Below are 16,034 nucleotides of genomic sequence, written 5' to 3'. Positions count from 1 at the left end.
AGTATCAGTGTAGTTATGAAACTGCATGACAACAGTGCATGGGTTGCCAACCTAGGTCTGGAGGAAAAGGATCAAGTGCCCAATGAGCCACTCTGTTTTTACATGGTTGTTTTTCAACTCCAGGCCTAGCACTTCTGGTATCCATTTAGAAAAGGATACCAGATTCATTCTTTCCTCTCTCCGGGAACCCGACAAATTTCTATGATGCCTCTGATTTCCCATGTCATCCATAACCTTGGCCAGCTTTCTTTCCAAAAAATCTACTTTTTTTTTTTTTTTTTTTTACTCATACCTGTCAACGATTCCTACAGCTCTGCCACTTATCAAATGCATCCTCCAACTTCAAGGTAATAACTTGCTGTGAGTTTCTTAGAATGTGCCTCAAATATCTTCTGCAGGGTTTTAGTAGAATCAAGTGGGGTTTTGAGGGAGCAGGCCACTTATTTTCTGAGGCCGAGTCCTCCATGTCAGACTTCCTTTTTGAGGCAGATTTAGCAGTCTGATCGGCTTAAATAGCAGGGAGTGATTTTCTCAATATTTCTTTAGCCATAAATAAAACTAGAATTGAATATATTTTGCCTAGGACTGGAGGAATCTTTGGTCAAATTGTATGTTTCAATGAATCTACATAAACTAACAAAAACTGTACATGGTACAATGTTAAACAAGACATTGTTCTGAAATTTCTAATGCAAAATTACTATTCACTGATTTTAACAGATTGAAAATAATAAAAGAATGAATATGGCATGTCTCCTCCTGTGCCTTAGCTGCAGCCTAAATGGTGGAGGGGGCTCTATTGCTTATGTGCTATAGCACTCTGCTCTGATGAAATCGAAAGCCTTCATCTGCTGTGTGTGTCTCACTCCATTGAGATGGATAACATCCTGGTCAGTGCTGGATCTGGAAAGAATGAATAGCTCAGTGCCATAGGGACTTTCTGCACCATGACAGATGACACCTGTGTCAAGATGGTCTTTGTGTCGATGGGTCTACTCTGGCAGAGCTCCATGCCAATGGCACTGGCTTTTTTGGAACAGAGGGAGATGGCCCAGCAGAAGGATCCCTCATGTTGCTTAATGCCTCTTAGGCGCTCTTCTGGGCTCTTCATCTAGCATCAAAGTCTTCTTGCGCCTTGCTCAATCCCTGACTTTTGGTGAATCTGGAACCGGCACAACGAGGATGGAGGGAGGGGGAGGAGTAGCGTTTTCTAATTTGTGGTAAGAGAAAGAGCAGAATCCCACCTCAGTTTCAGGAAGTGCCAGGAATCCGATGGCACCTCACTCCGGAAAGAGGAGTGGCTCTGCTGCATGACTTCAGGCTCTTACTGACTGCACCTTCATCTTCCAGGTGCGATATTGCTGCATCCTCGGAGGCATCTGACCACAACTATAACATTTTACAGTGTCATGATCCAGGCCTAGACAGTGATAGCAGACAATGTATATCTATAATGAAGATGCATGCAGGCCTTAAACACACTGACTGTAGGCTTCTGGCCTTGGATTTATCCTTTCCTATTTTGGATTTTTTTTTAATAACTAGAAAGTTCTGCTGAGGTACTGCTGAGGCAGTGGAAAGAAAAAGAATTGCAATGAGGCAGAAAAAACTAGGCTAAAGAAAAAAAGGCCAACAAAATCTTAGAGAGACTGGGAATTCATCCAAGTGGTAGCTTGGACAAAGAAAGGCTGAGGAACTCGATTGTTGGTATGTGCACCTGGGAATTCCAGTGCATGCTCAATATGACTTAACTGAGCTCCGAGAACTGGGTCCCTTTCAGCACCATCGGATGACATTACTCATTCGTAATAGATGATTCATGCCTGCTTGTCAATGGCGAATTATCTTACTGAATGCTGTAAAGAAATCACCTAGGATCCAAATTGAGAAACCATGAAACAGAAATAATATGTGGGATGATATCTGAATTGCAGCAATTCTGAACAAAGCAGAGGTATAAGGGAAATACCAATTTGAGTTTGTGAACAATTCTACTGGCTTCTAAATAATAATTTTCCTTTGAACTGTAAGCTTAAGTTAAAGCATTCAAGAGCAGTACTTGAAAACATGGTCCACACTAAATGAAATTAGTATTCATTTAGTTAGACTCTGCCCATTTGGTAGCAGAGTTGCAGTACAATGTTCTCATAGATGGAGAAAATTGGTTTGCACCAACTCTTTGGAATAATCTATCAAAGGAGATCAGACTCTCAAAGGAGATCCTTTCATATTCTGTTTTTTTATGTCCAGGCCTTTGGTCCTTTGTTAGGCTAGATTGATTTTGCCCTGAAAGCAAATTTGCTTTCCCGTAAAGGGTTTTTTCTGCAGACAGCAGGATAAAGTCAGCCATAACAAGAGTGTGATGTCATCCAACGATGCCCATGGTGTGGACACGAAGATGTGAATAGACATCCAAGTAGCAGCTTTGATATGCTACTGAAGTAGCCATGGCTTGTACTTGGTGAGCCTTGACAAAGTCTGTAATCTGTAATTCAGGGCATGTAGCAATGTGCTCTACAGTCTGCTATCTAATTAGAAAGTTTGGGCTACTATCCTTCCCAATCTGTTGGGATTAAAAGACACAAATATCTGGGGAAGCTTGATGGTGAGGTTGAATCCTTTCTAAGTAATATGTTAAGGCTCTTTTACAGTCCAAGGAGTAAATAGCCTGTTCTCCTTTGTGTGCATGCAGTTTTGAAATGAACATAGGCAGCACAATTGCTTGACTGATGTGGAAGGCAGATGCCACTTTCAGAGGAAACTTATGATGAGTGTGCAGAACACTGATATGAAAAAACTGAAGGCATGGCAAATAAGAACAAGTGCCTGTAAATTACTCATTCTGTGTGCTGAGGCGATGGCCATGAGAAACAGCTTCCATGTGAGAAACTTCAGGTCTACCAACCTCAGAGATTCAAAGGAAGGTTTAATGAGTTAAGCCAAGACCACATTAAGGTCTCATGGTATTGGCAATTTACTGACTTGAGGCTTGGCATATCAGTCTCTTCATGAAATTTGACACTAAAGAGGTGAAGGGAGAGATAGAAGTCCTGGCCACGCGATGGTTGTAACTGCTAAATTGCAAGTCTTCCTGATGGAAAGTTTCCTAGATGAGATCAGAATGTTCTCCACACCCCTGGGGAGGAGCAAAGAGGATATTACAATGTGCTCAACATCCATGCCATGAGACCCAAGGATGGAAGATTTGGGTGGCAGAATTTCTTGTCCTCCTGAGTGATGAGTCAAGAGAACCCCAACTGGATTGAGGGTTGAATAGATACATGGAGGAGGAAAGGATACCACATCTGACAAGGGCTAGCCAGGGCTACGAGTATAACTCTTGCCCTATCCTCTAGAATCCTTTAGACAATTCTGGCAATGAGTGCAATTGGAGAGTATGCATAGAGTAAACTGATACTCCAGTTTAGCTTTAAAGCTTTGGGAGCTGACCTGCAGCTGCTCGGTCTCATGGAACAGAATCAACTAACTTTCTAGTTGGCATCTGACATGAACAGATCGATCACTGAGAATGAAGAAAAAGGTTATCTGCAACATTCTGATCTAAGGACCATTGTTATGATTATAGGAGTCTGCTGAGCTGGTTTGCAAGGGTATTCTGGATGCCTGGGAGATAAGGCACTTGAAGATAAGAGTTGTGATGAAAGGCCCTTGGCCAGATCCTCAGGCTTCTTTGCAGAGGGTGTACAAGCCTGTGTCTTCTTGTTTATTCAAGTAAAACATGCCCACCTGATTGACTGTTTGGATTATGATTCTCTTGTCTGAGAGCAGATGAGAAAAAGCTTTTAATATTTACCAGATGCTTGCAGCTATAGCAGGTTGATCTGTAGATGAAGTTCCACTTTGAGCCACACTCCATGGGTCCACGAAGTGCTAATTCTGCTCTGTGTTGAGATCACTGAAGTGAAACTTGGAGCAGCCTGGACAGCAAGAGCCTGGAAAATCTGAGAATGAACAAGTTACCAGGTGCCATGGAGGCTCTCCATGCAGTGGAGGTCACCACCAGCTGCGCTGAAGCACTCATCAAGTAGATGGACGGCACCCTTCTAAGTGGGCACACGCCAGCAAAGCCATATGTAGATGTCAATGTCTTCTTTGGTGCTTAGGAAGACAGTCCTAGAAGGGATCCCTTGCAATGCTTAGGTGCATTTCTTGGCATCTCACTCTGTACCAGGTTCGAACCCTCAGTTGTGGCAGATCTGTGACACAACACCAACAGCGAAGGGGGTGAGTCTTTGCAACAGACTTGTGGGAAGAAGGGGAAGCCAAGTCCCATTGTGATCTCTAGGAGGCAGAGTAGCTAGTGTTTGCCCTTGCAACAAAGCTTCGGGGCCTTACTTGACACAGTTTTTCACAAGTCCTCCATTTTCCAGGCAGGGGACATTCTGCCGCAGTTATGATAGACACATGATGGACTCAGCAGCAGAAGTAGATGGTGTGAGTGTCCATGACAGACATATGGGGCCCATAATTTCAGGTCTTGAACCCACTAACAGAGTAACTTTGATTTAGATTTCATTTCAAATTCTTTTTTTTTTTTTTTTTTTTTTTTTAAAGGTAGAGCTTAGAAGTTATTTTTGAGGATAATCAGAAGCAGCGACACAAAAAGAAAAATTTGCAAATTTAAAAATAGCTAAAAATGCTAAAAATATTGAGAGTAAGTGGAAATCCATAGTAGATCGGACAAAGAAAGATTTGTATCAGTGACGCTGAATATTACCCATTGGTTATGGCCGATTTAATCCTGTTTGTTGATGGAGAATCTGAGGACTATGTTCTATATTCTTTGAAGGCGTTTGTACCTAGGAGGATGTTGGATTTGTTAACAGTGTTTACAATAGGCAGGGAAGCACATTTGCAAATTGATTAATGAAATTTCTAAATTTAGATGTCGGACCTATTATTTGCTTACACTGGTCAGACTTTTTGCTTGGAGGGGGGAGTTATGTGGACAGGTAGGTGGGTGACTTTGTATTGTTTGGTTTTACCTTTTAAATGCACTCTGGGTTTTGCAGCGAAGATGCTTATTGTATATGACGTACAGCAAGTATTTCATGTTTACATTGCTTAATTTGCAGTCTTATGTGTTTATTTTTAATTGTTTTGCTCCACTGTACCTTTGCCTTGAGCAGATTGGTAGGAGGGTGAATAATAATTGTAATAAATAAAAATACTGGTTCAGGAGAACACTAGAGTTTTTGTAGGTTGCTATGCTTTTTAAAGGAGTGACAAGAAAAATTACTATACATGGGGGGCTCTGTTCAGCAGCCGATGCGGACAGACGTCCGACTGAAGAGCTCCGTCAACCCTGAGCCCTCAAACCCGTAACTTTGGCAGACAAACCCGACTTTTAGCAGGCAAACCCGACTTATGAGGCGACCTCTCCGGCAGTGCTTATCGATGACCACAAAGCCCAAAACAACGGATCTCCGGCAATTTTCCTACAGGAAACTAAAGATGGAAACAGGCCAAGATGGCGCCGACCACGAGGGGCTTACACTGGAGGAGGCCGCAGCAACGGAGGTAAATCACGGCGTCGGACCTAGCTTGTCTCTATTGACTACTGACGCTCTTCTGACTCGGGATGAGGCACGGCAGTGGTTCACAGACTTACGAGCGGACCTTAAGCAATATAAATTGGATATCATGGAATCCATCGCAGACCTTAAGGAGGACATGGCCGCATTAGGGACCCGAGTAGATGAAATGGAAACCCATGCTGACTGTCAGGGAGATGCCATTAATCAGTTGAACAAGCAGAGCTCCACCGCTAACTCTGAAATCCAAGCACTACAAGAAAAAATAGACAATAGGAGGAGGAGGAGCAATTTACAAATATGGGGAGTGCCTGACACCCCCGATTTTGCTGATGTGCCTGCAGTAGCCCTTTAAATCTGCAATCACATTTTCTCTTAGGATCGGGAGGGCGCACCTGACCAGGAGATAGCTGTACCAGAAGTGCGCTTTGAATGTGCGCACAGGGCACTGGGCCCAAGAAGTGATCAGCGTCCTCAAAACATTGTGCTGTGCTTTCACAGCTTCACCATAAAAGAGCAAATATACGCGATATCCAGAAGGATGAAGGACCTAACATGGTGCAATCACACTATCTCAGTTTACCAGGATCTGGCCCCAGCAACGTTAAAAGATGCGCTACGACCTGCGGGAAGTTACCGCTAACCTGAGGGCCAATGAGATCAGATACAGATGGACATCCATTTGGACTGTCCTTTCAGGTACGAGGAGTGACATACTGAGTTAAAACAGTTGCTGAGGCAATTGAGGCTTTTATTAAGGCGGAGCTCCCAGTCTCTTTCCAAGCTCCCAAATTAACACCAGCTCCCTCGAAACTAGACGCAGCACTGCACTGGCATCAAGCAGATAAAGGAGGGAAGAGACTTCGGAGGCAATCAGACAACCACCGTTCCACGTTGAATGATCAAAGTACAATGTCAGCATAACCTCTTGTAGCCCATGACAATGCTACTTATCTTAACTCCTTTGCAATTGAATATTTGTTTATAATTTGTAAATAATCTGTATACAATTTTGTAAATAGTTTCTCCTCATAAGAATGTTATGCTTAATATACCACCTCACCCCTCTCCCTGTCCCTTCCCCTGTTAATTTCCTACAGTTCCTTGTTCTCTGTAAAGCCTGTTGCTAATTTTTGTTCCATGTGAACCGATGAGATGTTCCCAACGAGCATCGGTATACAAAAGCAGCCAAATAAATAAATAAATAGATAAATCAAGGCTGAAGCATTGGGGGATACTGCCTGAATTAACATCTTCTTTACAGCTTACGTAGAACTATAATGGCGGCTGCCAGGGACCATTACTCTTTTACAGGAATGTTTGGCTTATAGACTGTTATACTTTGCTTCTCATTATACAGAGGTGGTGTTGACTTATATGTCTTGTTAAAAGGTTGGGTTTTATGTTTAATCTGATATTTTCATATTCTTACAATATGGGCGGGGGGAGGAGTCTAGAGGAAAGATGGCCCTTAAGCATCGGGTGTATGCGACCTCCAGGAGTATAGTATCCCACAGGAAGTTAGAGGGATACTTTAGGACCTATAGGGGTTGCACCAGGATGCATGGCTTTTTTCCTGTAGGCTGGAAGGCACTTAGGCCTCTCACTGGAGAGGTTGGGTAAATTATGGGGGCTCGGTGACATGGTCCCTGGGAGTAATTGGAAAAAATGGCAACTAGAGTAATTTCTCTCGATGCTAAGGGGCTAAACACACCCAGGAAACGCATGCTTTTAAAAAGGGAACTACAGCGACAAAAAGCTAGCATTGCGTTTTTTCAGGAAACGCATGTTCGCAAACATTACGAACGCCTTCTGGTTTTCCCCCAATATCCCGGCTCCTATTGGGCAGCCAGTACAAAACAACATCGGTATACGGGGGTAGGAATATTATTGTCCTCGGCATTTGTGTATGAGGAACCTTTTAAGACACTGGATCCACAAGGCAGATACATACTCTTAAAAATTAAAGTGGGCAAGCGTATAATCACATTATTAAATGTTTACTTTCCAAATACCAATCAGACCACTTTCCTACATACCCTTGATCATCTACTCCAGCATCATCTCGAAGGGGATCTCATCATGGGGGGAGATTTTAACAGTATATTAGACCCCAGCCTGGATACTAATTCTCGATCAGCTGCAGCTAACAGCTTTAGAACCCCATGGCGTCATTTTTTAGACAAATGGTGTCTCCTAGATATGTGGAGACGGCATTACCCACACTCACATTCCTACACTTTCTACCCCCACCCACATGGTTCATATTCCAGAATAGATTACCTTTTCTTTTCTGCCCAGTTGCAGAATCAGGTTCAAAAAGTGGGAATAGACAACATAACATGGTCAGACCATGCCCCTACGTGGGTGGAACTTCACCTCACAGACCCAGATGTAGGATACAGGCCGTGGAGACTCAACGACAGTCTATTAAAAGATCCAGAATTTACTGCCCAACTTGAGTGCCACATCACGAGGTATTTCAGGGAGAACCAAACGGACGGAATGTCCCCATTAACTGTTTGGGAATGTTCGAAAGCGGTTATCAGGGGTATATGTATAGCTAGAACCACACACTGCAATCGTGAAAGGGAAAAGCAGCGTAAATCCTTGGCATTAGATTTGACTTCCTTAACGCAGCAGCACAGCGCTTCCCGCTCTGCGGCTACATATCAGCAATTGCTGAAGATTAAAGACCAATTGCACTCCCTAGAGGATACTGCTATTAGCCACCATCTTACCCTGTTGAAGCAACAATTTTTTGAGGGGGTTAACAAGGCAGGGAGGTACGTAGCCCAGTGCCTAAAGGCGGCCCAAGCACGTACGGTAATAGCAAAAATTCAAATGGCACAGGGCCAGCTAGTGACCACATCTGAAGAGATACGTAACTCTTTCACTGAATTCTATTCCCAATTATATTCTCAGGATGCTTCTATTGCTGATGTGGCTATTGATAATTACTTGCGAGCTGTCACACTACCAACACTTACTGGTGCGCAACAGGAATTTCTGGATATCCCATTGAGGCTTCTGAAGTGCTAGCCGCTGTAAAGAACATGAAGCCTGGAAAAGCACCAGGGATGGACAAATTTACAGACACTTACTACCACAGATTTGCAAAAATTCTGGTGAGCCCCCTAACTGCTATGTTTAACTCCTTACTAGGGGGAGCGTCTAATGATTCTAACACAGCCAGCATTACAGTACTAGCCAAGCTGGGGAGGGATCCAACTAAATGTGGCTCGTACAGGCCAATTTCTTTGATCAATATCGATTTGAAGATACTGGCCCGGGTCCTGGATGCCAGACTGAATGCAGTGTTACCGGGCTTGGTCCACAGTGACCAAGTAGGCTTCGTGCTGGGCCGAATGGCAGCTGACAAAGTTAGGAGGATAGTTGATATTATAGATTTAGTTCACTGCAACAACACCCCAGCTGTCCTCCTTTCGTTAGATGCCGAGAAAGCATTTGACCTTGTCCACTGGTCCTTTTTGTTTAAGACTTTAGGGAGAATGTCTTTTGGGACCCCCTTTCTGACCTGGCAATAGAAATTGTATGAACAACCCTTCGCTAGGGTAAAGGCCAATGGCAGCTATGGGGATTCCTTTGCAATCAAACGGTGGACCAGGCAGGGGTGCCCGTTATCCCCCCTGCTATTCGCCTTATTCTTAGAGCCGTTTACCACTAGAGTGCGGGGTGCACTAAATATACAGGGGGTAGGGAAGGGCGATGATCACTTTAAGATCTCTCTTTTTGCCGACAATGTTATGTTCACTCTTACCAACCCAGATGTTTCACTCCAGGGAATCATGTCGGAATTAATTGCGTTTACCTCAGTATCTGGTATGAAAGTGAATTATGATAAGTCAGAGCTCCTAAATCTAACCTTGTCACTATCGGCTGCGCACTCTTTAAGTCAGAAATTCCCTTTCAAGTGGACAACCTAGTCACTGAAATACTTAGGGGTTCGGTTGGGCTCCCACACTAACCAACTTTTTGCTCTAAATTATGAGTCTCTTATTAATTCTATTCAAGCGGATTTAGCGAAATGGCAACAACAAACCCATTCCTGGCTGGGAAGATTGGCTATTGTCAAAATGAATGTGCTGCCCCGCTTTCTCTATTTCTTTGCCACCATTCCCATTTGCATACCTACACCCCTACTCAAAAAGTGGCAGCAAATTGTGTGCTGCTTCATTTGACGTAAATGACCCCCATGGGTTGCCAGGGCCACCCTTTAACGCCCTAAGAACAGGGGGGGCCTACAACTACCCAATTTGGCTTGATACTTCTGTACGGCCCAGCTTCGTGTGCTTGTGGCTCTACATCGCTCCCATGACCCACCGCAATGGGTGCGATTGGAACAAGCACTATTGGGGACTCTCCCGATAGCATCATTACCTTGGCAACCCCAATCGTCTTGGGGCCCCACTCAACATTTTCCTTATGCTTTGCACACTACCATTAAAATTTGGCATCAGTGGAAATCAGTGCTAGTAGGGACAAAACAATATTCCCTGATGACTTCTCTATTCTCTAACACTGTATACCCAGTTTTCGCTCTCTCGAAGGCTTCAAGACAGTGGTCTGAAGCTGGTATTACCAGATTGGATCATGTACAACACCAGGGCACCCTCCTGTCTCGCACGCAATTATGCGACAAATACTTGCTGGCTGACATTGACTTTCTGCATTATGCTAAGTTATATCATTTTATTCACAAAGGGTTGAGGGATGGCACTGTCAGACTGACTGGCACTTTATTTGAACATTTTTGCAAAAATGCTGCAACGCTCAGAGGAGTTATATCTAAAATCTACACCCTCCTTAATGGTAAACAATCCTGCAAGCCCAAACACCGCACCTTATGGGAAACCAATTTCCAACACATTTTGGAAGAGAAAGAATGGGATGTTATTTATGATATCGCTCATAGATGTTCCATATGAACGGGGTTGCAGGAAAATTGCTACAAGTTGTTATATTGCTGGCACTACTCCCCAGTAAAGCTGCACATATTTAAACCATCTATCTCAGAGAAATGTTGGAGGGGATGTGGGCACACTGGTACATACTTTCATGTTTGGTGGGAATGCCCCAAGATGGTTCAGTTCTGGCAAGCAGTCACAAAATGGATTTCACAAGTTCTTTCGGTACAGACAGGAGTCAAGCCTTGGCATGCACTCTTAGGCCTTCCCATGTCAGGCTATAAACCGGAAGAACAACGATTTATGCTTCAAGTTTTTTATTGCGGCAAGATCAGAAATTGCTCTACACTGGAATAATACAGTTATACCCAGTCTGGCAAAGGTACAACATAGACTTCATACCTACTATCAATTAGGCAGACTTACTGCCATACATAGGGATAGAGTCCAATTGTTCGCAAACACTTGGGGCTCTTATTCTAGGTGGTTGGAGGCGCAATCATAGCTGTTTCAGTGACTGTCTATGTACTGTTAAATTTCCAGACCATCTCTATCCTTCCTTTGTGTTGTAATTTCTTTATTTGGAATTTTCAATATAACAACAGCCAAGTAGCATCGCAATATATCAAAACAAATCATTACAAAATATCAGCCATATGCTCATACAGAAGCAAAAGTCATAATACAATGCTTATCTGTTACCTAACACAAAACAAGAAACAAAGACTGCAATGTCTCGACATTCTCTAGTTCTCAGAACAGGGAAGAAAGATAATGTCCAGAATTCTGGAGATATGGACACAAAGAGGAAGAAGAAAGAGTATAAGGAAAGGGAGAGTAGTAAGATAAGAGTACTACCAGAGAAAGGATCAAATGGACTCTTTATTAAGGTGGGGTCCACAATGTGATAGCAATGCATGTAAATTATAGGGTATGTCGATCTAAGGGTTCCCACATCAAATCCCATGCTTTCAGTCTTTTGTGTTTAATAGCCATGGCCCTTTCATATTTACTGTATAAACAGATAGTATTCCACCATAGTGGTTCAGACAGTCTGTCACTATGTTTCCAGTTGGAAGTAATAATATGTAAAGCTATTCCAATAAGAAAATCATATAGTTTCTTATGTGGGGGTAGTAGCCGAATATCTGGGTGGGTACTCCGTAAAATAACTAACCCATATGTAATTTGAGCGGGCACTGGAAGCAACAAACGGATAGTAATCCAGATTTGGGTCCAAAACTCGCGCACAATAGGGCAGAAAAATAAGAGATGGTCCAAAGTCGCTCCGGTATTTAAGCAGGACCAACAGGCATGAGAGTCTAGGAGACGAGCCCTGTAGAGCTTCCAGGGGGTCCAGAGCGTTCTATGGAGGATAAAAAGGGACGTTTGTTTAACACTGGTGGACAAGGACGATTGACATATTGATTGCCAAAGCTTGGACCACAAGTCCGAAGTGATGGTAAGCTGGATCTCAGAGGACCATATAGACAGGACTGAAGGGTTCCGAATCGGGGTCCGAAATCGTTTAATTATTTTGTATAATCTGGAGGCTAGATGACCCAAGGACCGTAATTCCTCCATTAAGGATAGAAAATAAGGGTTTTGAGCCAATCGAATAGGGGAAAACTGTTTTTCTTTTAAAGCGTCTCTTAGTTGCAACCATTTATAAAACTGGGTCGCTGGTAGGGAAAAGAGACCTTGTAAGGAGGAAAAAGGAAGTAGGTGACCATCCGCAAAAAGGGAGGCAACGGACCATATTCCATGATGTTGCCAAATAGGCCAATTTATCATATGTCCCGCAATGGATATTCTCTGTTCCAAATAGGAGTACAATTAGAGTTTGACCATGTGGGGAGTTGAGGAGGGCACATTGCATCAAATTCCCTAAATGCTCGATGCATAGATACCAATATTCAATTTTTACAACTGCCAGCGGGCATAGTCCACCCTGGGAAATTAAGTAAGGGAATTGGTCTAATAATGGATTTCTCTATCGTGAGCCACCAAGGGCCTTCCTCTGGTCCAGAGTCCAAATTAAATAAATTGGAACTTTGTTGAAGCATGAAGGATAAGTGATAAGCATAGAAATCTGGGAAGTTGACTCCCCCCATTCTGTTTAGTGTGTTTTAATTTTGCCAACGCTATTCGAGGTTGTTTATTGTTCCAAAGGAACCTAACTAGCAACCGATCAATCTCCTTATAGAAGACTGTCGAAAAAAAGATTGGAATCATGGACAGAACAAAGGTGACTTTAGGGGCTAAAACCATCTTAATCGTGTCTAGACGGCCCCACCAAGAGAGATGTAGAGGAGACCATCTTAATGTAACATCATGAACTTGTTTTAATAAATTCTGTTCACACCCTTGAATGGTATGAAGAGGGTCCGAGTAAAATTTGATGCCTAAATATTTGAGACCCCTCTCGGCTTTTAAAATGGGGTGTTGTGAAAAATCCATGGTATCTGAGATGGGATTCAATGGAAGAAATTCCGTTTTAGACCAATTTACTTTATATCCTGATAAAAGAGAGTAGGAATCGATAAGATGGAACAGATTCGTAAGAGAGCTATTGGGATTAGTAAGAAATAATAAAACATCATCGGCATATGCAGAAAGTTTGTGGATTTCCGAACCAATCGAAACTCCAGAGATGTCAGGGGATTGGCGAATAGCCAAAAGTAGTGGTTCCAAAGCTAGATTGAATAATAGGGGAGAGAGTGGACAACCTTGGCGAGTGCCACGATAGAGAAAAAAGTGGGGGGAATTCTGATTATTAATATAAAGAGAGGCCTTTGGAGAGGTGTAAATGGCCCGGATCCAGTTGAGAAAAAGAGGGCCAAAACCAAAGCGTTGCAAGGTATTATATAAAAAGAACAACTCAATGCGGTCAAAAGCTTTTTCTGCGTCGAGGGACACAGCGATCGCCGGCTCCAGGGTCTCATACAAAGCCTCATGAATATGGAGGAACAGTCTAGTATTGTTAGCTATTAAACGCTTAGCAACAAAACCAGATTGATCGGAATGAATGAGAGTACCCAATACTTTGGACAGTCTCATTACAATTAGTTTTGTGAAAATTTTATAATCAACGTTTAAAAGGGAAATTGGCCTATAGTTAACAGGGTTTGCTGGATCTCTGCCAGGCTTTGGAATCACTACTATCTTGGCGTCATTAAACCCAGATACATCAACATTCAAGGAAGACAAAGAGGAAAGATACATCAACAAATGTGGTGACAGCAACTTATGAAAGGCATGATAAAAGTCTGTACTGAAGCCATCGGGTCCAGGCGCCTTCCCAGGAGAGAGAGATAAGGTAGCCGTAGAGAGTTCGGAAACGGTGATAGGGGCTTCCAATGCTTGAGTTTGTTCGTGCGTGAGACTAGGATGGTTAATTTTTGAAAAAAACTCCGAGATATCTTCGGAGGTGGGAGACACCTCCGAGCTGTACAAGGAGGCATAAAAGTCACAAAATGATTGAAGAATGTCTTGATCCGAAGTGACCTCCTGCCCAGAGGATGTGATCAACTTAGAGACTCGGGTTTTATCGGCTTTTTTCTTTAAGTATGTCGCTAGTCTCCTGCCACATTTATTATTTTCGGCGTAATATTGAGTTTTTGAGTGAAATAGGTGTAAATTAACTTGTGCACTCAACCTTTTATTGTAATCAAATTTAGCCTTTTGAAGGTTTTGAAGAGAGAGCGAGGTCGGGGTTGCGATATGAAGTCGTTCCAATCGTTGTACCACTTCATATAATTCTTGAAGGTGTCGTGCTTGGGTGCGCCATTTATGTGTGGAAAAGCTGATGATGTCGCCACGAATCATCGCTTTATAAGCTTCCCACAGAGTCTTCGATGAAATATCAGGAGTAGAATTGTTAGAGAAATAGTCTTTGGTTTTCTCCGTGAGGAAAGTGTGAAAGTCTGAGTCAGACAAAAGGGATGAGTTGAATCTCCATTGTCGATCCATCTGAATGGGTGTGTAAAGCTTAAGGCGGATACTAACCGCAACATGATCTGATATAAGGATCGGATGAATTTGAGACTGAAGAATATCTGAGAGTAATGTACGAGAGGTCAGAAAGAAGTCTATCCTTGAATAAGATGCATGTGGAGCTGAGAAGTACGTGAAGTCTCGTTCCGTAGGGTGGTAGAGTCGCCAGGGATCATCCAATCCAAGTTGTGTCATTAGATGCTGTAAGGTCAACGTTGACTTGGAGATAGAGTACCGAGCAGTGGTCCGTTTATCCAGAACAGGGTCTAAAGGTTGATTAAAGTCACCAGCAATTATGAGGGATGAGTTATCCATAGATAACAGGGTAGAAAAAACATCTTGGAAAAAGGAGGGGACATCCGCATTAGGAGCATATAAGTTGAGGATGTTATATCGATGATCTTTTATTTTAAGGCAAAGTATGTTCCATTTCCCGCTGGTGTCCGCTAAGTGATGTAAAACCTCAACATCCAGACGTTTGTGGATCAGGATTGCCGTGCCACCTTTTTTCTTACATGCAGCGCTGGCAAATACCTGACCAACCCATTGTTGCTTAAGTTTGAGGGATTCTGCTGCAGTAAGGTGAGTCTCCTGGAGTAGAACTATGTCCGTATGAAGAGAGTGCAGATAAGTAAGGATTTTCTTACGTTTGATAGGATGTGAAAACCCATTGACGTTAAGTGATATCATCACTATATCATCTATGGAGGATGCTATGTTTGTAGAAATAAAATGAGGATACTGAGTTTGCCATGTTGTAGGTTAGAACCACCGTTAAGAGTGAACTCTTGAAAAAGTGTCCAAGTGAGCCAGGGATCCATGAGAAGACAAGTAGCACAGAGTAAAAAGTAAGAGGTGAGAATCCAGAGATGTCTAAATTGCAGTTAGAAGAGAACGACTGGTAGGCGTCCCTACCGTCTAGGTAAAGTAAAGGGTCTCTAGGGGGACCAAAGACCGCTCGAGAAACTCGTGGGGCTGGAGATGGAAGTCTGTGGTAAGGACCACCGAGGTTAAGTCATATTAAGGAACATGATCACAAGCGCATCAAAAAAAAGGGAATAGTTCAGGTTACCATTTCCTGCACTGTCCCCGAAGTTTGTAAAAAATCTTCCAAATCCTTCGGTTCGTGGTACATCCGCGTTTGATAGGTAACCTTCATCATTGCTGGGTAAAGAAGGCCAAATTTTGCCCCCATAGCGTGGAGTCGAGGGCGAAAAGCCAGGAAGGCCTTCCTTTTACTAGCCGTCGTTTTCGCCAAGTCCGGAATATACATGAGCGAAGCACCTTGAAATTGCACAGGAGACCGGGTCTTCGCAGCCTCAAAGATTTGTAGAACTTGTGGGTATCTTAACACCTTAAATATAATCAGGCAAGGATATGTAGAGGTTCGGAGTGGCCTCGAGGGAATGCGGTGCGCTCTCTCTATTTCGAATGGCAATGAGAACGTGATGTGGAGGTTTGCAGGGATTAGGTTGGTTAAGAAGGAAATCATATCGGAGCCCTCAGCACCTTCGGGAATCCCTAGAATTCTAATATTGTTCCTCCTATTCCTGTT

At 43.1% G+C, this 16,034-nt stretch overlaps 1 protein-coding gene across 1 annotated transcript in view; it reads right to left on the bottom strand.

The window, feature by feature from the left end:
• Positions 1-16,034, bottom strand: part of LOC115087293 (anaphase-promoting complex subunit 1-like) — a 298,244-nt gene that overhangs the window by 269,425 nt on the left and 12,785 nt on the right. The gene's annotated exons all lie outside the window — the stretch shown is intronic.

This window comes from Rhinatrema bivittatum, chromosome 3, assembly GCF_901001135.1.
Source record: "Rhinatrema bivittatum chromosome 3, aRhiBiv1.1, whole genome shotgun sequence".
In the NCBI taxonomy this organism is placed as follows: domain Eukaryota; kingdom Metazoa; phylum Chordata; class Amphibia; order Gymnophiona; family Rhinatrematidae; genus Rhinatrema; species Rhinatrema bivittatum.
The sequence above is the reverse complement of the archived record's forward strand: the minus strand, read 5'-3'. Positions and strand labels throughout refer to the sequence as shown.